General features: G+C 33.5%; 1 non-coding gene across 1 annotated transcript; it reads right to left on the reverse strand.

The window, feature by feature from the left end:
• Positions 1-2,117: 2,117 nt before the first annotated feature.
• On the reverse strand, positions 2,118-2,190 carry Trnaa-agc. The gene has a single exon. It is a non-coding gene; the product is annotated as a tRNA-Ala (tRNA).
• Between the last annotated feature and the right edge of the window lie 6,245 nt (positions 2,191-8,435).

Genomic DNA, 8,435 nt, shown 5'->3' on the forward strand with positions numbered 1-8,435 from the left:
ATATTAACTGTCATTTCGTAAACATTTTTGTAAAAGCGTTTCATAAACTTTGTGCAAAGAAAGTAAAACGAGAAGAAAAAAGATATATGAAGCATGACAGTTAGCAAAGATTAACGTGGATACGGTCAAGAAAAAGCCGTGCAAGAGGAATAATTCATAATCTGCAAACTTATAAATGTTTTCAAAGACAAAGGGTACGTGTTTACTTTGTTTATTTCGTATTTGTTTCGCGATAAGAATGAGCCGTATTTGTATACTTTTTAGCTTTGTATGCCGTTTATTTGTTAAATTTTCAGCTTTTTATGCAAACGCATAAACCTGTGAAAGGCTATTACACCTTTGCTTTAACTTCAAAAAGTGTTTTTGAAAGTGTAATTGGAATTTTGGTATCAAAAATACACACTATATTTATAAAGTATGAAAATTTTAGCCGCCGGCGTCGACTGCAAAATACAGAATAAAATAACATTTGAAGTTTTTTCTATGTCTGTGAAGATTTTGTACTGTTTTAATCGTTTGAAACTTCGATTTTAAACCGTTACTTAATTGCTGGCATGGTATAATGCAGCGGGCAATGTTTACACTAAATTGAACGGGCAATGTTTACACTAGCTTTATGATTATTTTTGTATTGAATGATGGAAACATTAGCTATAATATACTCGGTAAAATATAATAAGACTGATTTGAGTTTTGTGTCATTCCATAATATAAGTTCAAGTCAGGTTAACTCAGGAAATTGTCTACTTGGTTTGAAATAGCGAGGGGTTGCTGCATGCATGTATTTCTAGTATTAAAGCTATTTTGTAGTAAACGTCGGAAGGTTAGAATTTTATTACAATGTAATACAATGCAGTGAGTCTCAGATGCTTTCCTGACCAAGCATATGTAGAAATACTTCAAGTAAAGATTGTATGCGACCATAAAAGCTAGCGTTTTGCCCTGGGCAAACAAATCTGTTCAATTGGCTTATTCTATTGGTCTACTGCATTGTTCCCATACTCAGTTATGAGAAATGCAATAATGCTCTTTTGTCGTTTTTCTTGATCGCCAACCAAAATTAATGATCCCCAATAATGATATATAAAAGATATGTAAAAAATAGGTACGCAATACGTGGATGTTGGTAGCCTATAAAACATTAACTGTGATAAAGCTATGTTGTATTCAATGTGAAACGACAGGCTGCTATAGCGGGAGTAAGTATCAACTGATGCTTAGTCTTACGTTCTAATGCCATATACAATGGCAAACTTCCCTATAGTCAGGTAGTCAAACAGTTAAAACATTAGGTTCTACAAACATTTTAAACCAAAGTTGTATGGATAGGCTAAGCCATGCAATTAAGATTTAATCCTTCTCAACAAAATCAAAACATAGCGCTGTCCAGCAATAATATGGAACTTGATTTCCTACCGAAAGATTTTAAATCACAAATTGAAAAAAGAAATATAACAAAAAAATTTTCGCTACTACATTTGGACATAAGGCGTATGCAAACAAATTTGATTCACTCAAAAATTTGAAGGATACTTTAGACATATACCTTTCCAGATAACAGGACTTACTGAGACTTGGTTGAATGATAATAACATAGATTGTTTTCCCTTAGATGAATACGAATATTCGGCTCAAACAGACCAAATAAAAAAGGCGGAGGTGGTGGTTTATATGTTTCAAAACATTTAGAGTATAAAAGTCGAAATGATTTGGATATAAACGTAAACGATATAATTGAAACAAGGTTCACTGAAGTGATGAATAAAGATGGTAAAAAATCATTATTGGTGTAGTGTATATAGACCACCAAATGGCAATTTTGAATCATTTAAAACTACAATAATTGAGATTCTAGAAAATATCGATCGAGAAAATAAACCATGTTACTTAATGGGAAATTTTAATATTGACCTGTTTAAATCAGGATCTTGTGATCATACAAACCAATTTATTGAACAACTTTTCACTTCGTCTTTTTTTCCGCTAATCACGAAACCAACGAGAATTACTCATCATGCTGCCACACTAATTGATGAGATTTCTAGTAACAATATAGAAGAATGTATATGTGATGTTGCTACTCTGAGTCATCAACTGGGCAAGCTGAAGAATTAGCTTGACCACGGTGGGAATCGAACCCGCGACCTTTGGTTTGCTAGTCCAATGCTCTTCCAACTGAGCTACAAGGTCAAGATCGACGGTTCGAGTGGTTGATATAATTCGGGACTCAGTCTAGTCTCTTCCATATCTGTGCGTCTTAAATTGATAGTGACTAGACTGAGTTCCGAAATATCAACTACTCGAACCGTCTTGACCTTGTAGCTCGGTTGGAAGAGCATTGGACTAGCAAACCAAAGGTCGCAGGTTCGATTCAAGCTAATTTTTCAGCTTACCCACTTGGTGACTCAGGGTAGCAACATCACGTTATACATTTGACACATACACCCGAGTCTTTGCACTATCAATATAGAAGAACTTAATGAAAGCTTCGACGGTATAATCTTTAGCGATATTTCAGATCATTTGCCAATAGTGCATATGTTTAATACAAATTTATCCAGCAAAAACACCACGAAAAATGTTAACACACGAAAAGTATCATACCAAAGAGCATTTAATCAAAATAACACAGAGGCGTTCAAAAATGCAACTAAAAACCTTCCCTGGAATAAAACAAATGATCCTGATAAGGCCTATAATGAGTTTTTAGAAATTTTTTCGGATATATATTAAGAAAATTTTCCAATCAAACGAAAACAAAACAATAAAAAAATAGACAAAATCAAAAGTCCATATATGGCAAACTGTATATTAAAGTCAATCAGGAAAAACAAACAAACTCTATAAATCCTTCGTTATGAATTGTAATAGCAAAAAGGAACAACGGTACAAAAATTATACAAACAAACTAAATCATATAATAAAAATAGCCAAAAAACATATTATGAATATCAATTGATCAAATTAATACAAACAGAATTCAAGAATGGTGTGGAAAACACTTAATAATGAATTACTCAATAAGCCCAAGAAAAGCACGAAAATATCACAAAGCTTTGTTGAAACCAACTCATCAAATAATTTAGATGATCCCCAAGAAATAGCTAATCACTTCAACGACTACTTTACTAATGACCCCATTTGGCAAATAAAATAAAACAAAATGACAATAATAATTTTAATAAATATCTGAAAAGTGACTTTAGGTTTTCCTTATCCCATCACAGAAAATGAATTAGAAGTTGAACTAAAAAACATCAAGCAATATACGATGTGGATATGATGGTATTAGCACAACCATTACAAAACTAGCAGCTAGAGAAATCTCTAAATCATTAACACACATTTTCATCTAACATTTACGACTGGAATCATTCCAGACAATCTAAAAGTCGCATTGATTACACCAATTTTCAAGGCTAATGACGAAATGAAGTTTGAAAACTACCGACCAATATCAGTTCTTGTTTGTTTTGCAAAATTGTTAGAAAAACTTATGATTAATAGACTGTCAAAATTTATTGATAAAAATAAAATTTTTTCAAAGCATCAATATGGATTTAGGAAACAGAGATCAACTGAACATGCATTAATTGACTTTATTGATAAAATTACTAATGTAATTGATGATGGTAAATACTCTGTTGGTATTTTCCTTGATTTATCTAAGGCATTTGATACAATTGATCACAAGATTCTGATAAAGAAATTGGAACATTATGGTAATAGAGGAGTGGCCAAAAAACTGATTTCTGTTGTATTATTTGCAGATGACACAAACGTACTATATAGTCATGAATGTCTTAGAAAATTGGATGAATTCATTCAAGTCGAAATTAAAAAAAAATTCAGATTGGCTTAATGCAAATAAATTGTCTATGGATGCAGAAAAAACAAATTTATTCTTTTTAGAACAAAAAAAAAAGAAGCTTGAAGATACCATTAACATTTCGATCAATAATAACAATATACAACAAGTCTAAAACACTACATTTTTAGGGATTGTTATTGATGAATTCTTGACATGGTGTAACCACATGGATTTGATTACAAAAAAATCATTAAATGTGCAGCATTCATTTCCAGGATAAAGCATTTCACAAACTTAAACTCTTTGAAACTAATATATTATGCCTTGGTCCATCCATATATCTAACGTATGGCAACCTAATATGGGGTAACACCTACAAATCCCGTATTAAAAAGTTAGTAAATATTCAAAAAAAATTGTGAGATTAATGGCTTTCAAATCTTCTTTTGATCATTCCGAACCAACTTTTAAAGAATTGCAAATACTCAATTTATTCAAAATAAATGATTATTTAATAAGGATATTCATGTTCTGATATTTCTATTTACAAAACCTTCCAGAAATATTCAGAAATTATTTCTCTACTAAAAAGGAAATTCATAATCACAACACGCGAAACTCGAGATTACTACACAAAAAGTTCAGTAGAACCAACTACGCAAAACATACGCTTGCTAGTAGAGGCATAGAAGTTTGGACATAGAAGTTTACACAATCTATATGTTATAATATTTGATTGTATTAAATACATTTTACGAATGAATAAAATCCTTTAAGGTTCAACTACGAGACTATTGTCTTTCAGGGTGTTATGTACTCGACATTCAGTGTTAAAAGATGTATATTTCATATCAGAAATAATTTATATACACATACAAATATTACGTCATTGAATAATAATTATTCCTAACTAATTATTCCAAAGTCTCAACACAGGGTAGCCATTTGTCTGCTTCAGCCCCTCTAAAATTTTCGGACTTTCAAACTTTGAACACAGTGCAGTTGCCGAGAAGAAATTTTGTGAAGTTTTAAGAAATTTAGCTGTTCCAAAATGTATAATGATAAAAATGTGCGCACGAACGACTAGAGTCACTCAATAGCATAGTCATTCGATTGCGAATGTCGCTGTTAATGCTATGAGTGTGGTTTATTGGAAAACGCGGACACCGGACAGCGGACACTTTTCAAAATTTACGATAAACATGAATTAAAACCTGTTAAAGTATGTCGTCTAAACGTCGTTAAAACGTGTTAAAGTATGTCGTCGTAAACGTGTTAAACTCCTTTAGTTAGCTCAGGGTAAAACACTAACTAGTAAAACTTTTTGTTTAATTCCCGCGTTCTTTTTTTCAGAAAAAATATTCAGGATTGATTACGGAATCATTTGAGTTTGCATCCATGGACATTTTTAAAGAAAGATAAATCGTCATTTTCCATGTACTAGAACACCTAAATATATTATTGTCCAACATAATTCCTGAAAGACGACAAAGTACATACAAGCCTATTGTAAGCTATTGCACTTACAAAAGTGATCTGTCAGGCAGAACGAAATATATGTATATTAACCAACCGAAATACACATCAAATCAAAGCAGTGTATAAAATATTCTAATTTCTCAAAATTTAAACTTTAATGTGAAAAGCGTCTAGAATACGCCCGAACAAAATCTATCTTACAATAACAATGCTGACCTATCTTAAAAAAATATAACGTGGGCGCTAACATATTTTTTCAGGGACAAGGTTTGGCAATCTCGTGCCAATTAAAGGCGAGGATGACTGCCAGAACGACCGTTGCTGATACTACATGTACAAGGTAAAAATTGATTGTTCTAATCTTAAAAAATATTCTTTCTAGTGACAAAGTTGCGCCCAATATTGACGAAACATGATTATGCGCGCTCAAAATCTAGAAAATGCAACACTTTCTCCTCTTGCGGCATAACAGAAGAAACAACCGAATTGTAATTTCCCAGGCGGTGGGAAGCGCCGACCGAGGGTGGTAATTCCGCTCGGATATTTTAATTACGCCCGGGAATGCAAATGCGAAATATTTTTAAGATATGCGCACGCGTGAGTTTGAGACATGTTGAAACTGGTAACTAGCAAACGTTTGCAAACGTGCGAATAACTAAATTAAATTATTCAGCATAACTGATATTTTGAGTTTTAAAACCTTTTTGAATTAATATTTTCACTTGGATGATTATGAAAATATACAAAAAATTGACTTTAAGAGAGAATGTAAAAGTTGCCTTCGGGTAGAAAAACATTGTTTCAAATGAACGATTCTCAAGCTTTTTTAGAGTGTTTTTGAACATGGGTAAATGAGTAAATTTTGTATTTTAAATTATTAACGTATTTTGTAAATTTAATATGTGGATTTATCAACAAATGTATGACACATCTTTGAATTTATTCGCAAATCTCGTTAAAATTATTTTGATTGGGAAAGCATTTATTTTGAAAGGTGAATCTGCTTAAAAGAAATTGAAATTTCGCTAAAAATTGTAGTATTGAAAACTATTCGTAGTACAATAATACGATTATAGTTGAATTCGATAGCTCGAGAATCGACTTTACGATATAGAATTTTACTTTTACGACTTCGACCATTCAGCAATAACGAACATTGAAAAATATCACTGTTGAAATACATGATATATATTTGCTTCAGGCCAGGTTTATATTTGCAACAAAAGTTAACAAGACGCCAAGTAGGCGTTATGGTCGCGTCGTTCACAGCGGCGTAGCCAGCCAATGCAGCCATGCAAACTTTGTGTCGTAAATGTTCTTAATAATAAAAATGAACAATATACCGAACTGTCGGTCGCATGTTGAAAGCAGGAGAAACACAGAACAGCCCATTTCAAAACCGCTCTACATCTTTTACTTAGGGTAGCAGGTGTAGGTTTACTGTGCTCGATAAAAGTTTGTCAACATCACATCACATACGCCCAATCCTAGCTCAGGTCGTTCGTAAGTGGCCTGCTTATGCCAAAAAATATATTACTTCATGCGAAATACAGTGAGCATGAGCAAAAAGCGTTTTGATTTGCACTTAAATATATAGCAGTTGTTTACTATATAATTGCTCAAAATTATACTGAGCTGTAAACATTGCCGATAGTGTGCCGAACCTTGACCATACATTATATGTCGAAACCTGTCGAGTATGCTCAGAAATTAATTTAAAGCTTCTTTCATTCAAAGCTGAGGGCACAGAAACGACAGTTCAGACACGGTCATCGCGCAGAAAGTTGCGCATTTTTGGTCGCGTCGCGTAGCGACAGCGACCTACAGTTTCGGCTTGGTTTTTTTTTTATTTTCCTCTCGGGTCGACCCTCAGCGTGGCTAGCTGAAGGCCATATCACCCTAATCGGGAACCTGCGCACAGGTAAGTTGCTAGTTGGTCGCGTCGCGTATATAAACAACTGCACACGTGGTGAAATGACTGATAATGGAAAATGAAAAACTTTTCCATCCGCGCATAGGAACTACGTTTTTTAGTGACCGTCTTAATTCATACCGGATTTCTAGTGACCCCTTTCATTACTCGATTTATATTTATTTGGATATAGCAATAAAAACTCAATATAATCAAAATAATTAATTAGCCTCCAGAAGCCTATAACGATATCTAAAAAACAAAGATGTAAGAAATTGGACAACATTGGTCGCACCACCATGCATGGTGGGTGTCGAAATTTTTCAAATTGTAAGCCTTTAGATCTTTGGAACCAGGCTACTTAATAATTATTCGAATACCCTAAAATTCCTATAAAAACTCCAGCGTTTTATTTTATCAAATAGCTTACTATTTTGACATTTCTTTAAACTCAATAAGACAAGACAAGATACAGTTCATCATAAAGGATTAAAAAGGTTTAGAAGGCGGTAAGAGACATCCATTCACCACCGTGGAGCTTTGAAAGCTTTAGGGTACAGGGTTAGACCGGTTAGTGTATTGTGAGTATAGACTCTGTACGGACGAGTGGCTCTATCGAACTGATATATATTTTTCTCAGTTACCTCCTAATCGTTCACAATTATGTTCATGTCCCATGAATCGTTACGTATAGAGAGGTATACAGTCGAAAACATGGGGTAATAGACAGTTAAATTTCACATGTGTACACTTGTTATATTTTTGGGATTTTTGGCACGAAATAGCGTATTTTCCACCGTATAACCCTAGAATTTTTCAAATCAATTGCATTTCTCCTACAAACAAAGCTAGGTGCATGTAACCACTCTAGGCGAGTGTGTTTTCAGATAGAGCCAAAATTTCAGGCGACGCACTAATAAAGAGGCCAGTTGTTCGAAAGGTGCATGAATGTAATAGTGAATTTGCTAACAAGTGGATATAGTTATAGATAAAAACGCGTGGCACGAAACATGGATAATCGACCAAAATTCCAACCAATCCAAATTCCAACCAGTGATAACCAAAATTCACTAGAAGAAACCGGATTTTTTTAAAACTTCCTACCGCAATGTCAGCTGTTGCTAAAATGTATAATACTCAATTCATAATCAAATACTCAGTTAGGCATTTGGACGCATTAACGAAATAATTGACTAATTTCATGACCTCGGTGCGATTATTATTCATCTCGGC

The sequence above is a fragment of the Dendronephthya gigantea genome, unplaced genomic scaffold (genome assembly GCF_004324835.1).
Source record: "Dendronephthya gigantea isolate DGI-Jeju-01 unplaced genomic scaffold, DenGig_1.0 001107F, whole genome shotgun sequence".
Taxonomy (NCBI): Eukaryota; Metazoa; Cnidaria; class Anthozoa; order Malacalcyonacea; family Nephtheidae; genus Dendronephthya; species Dendronephthya gigantea.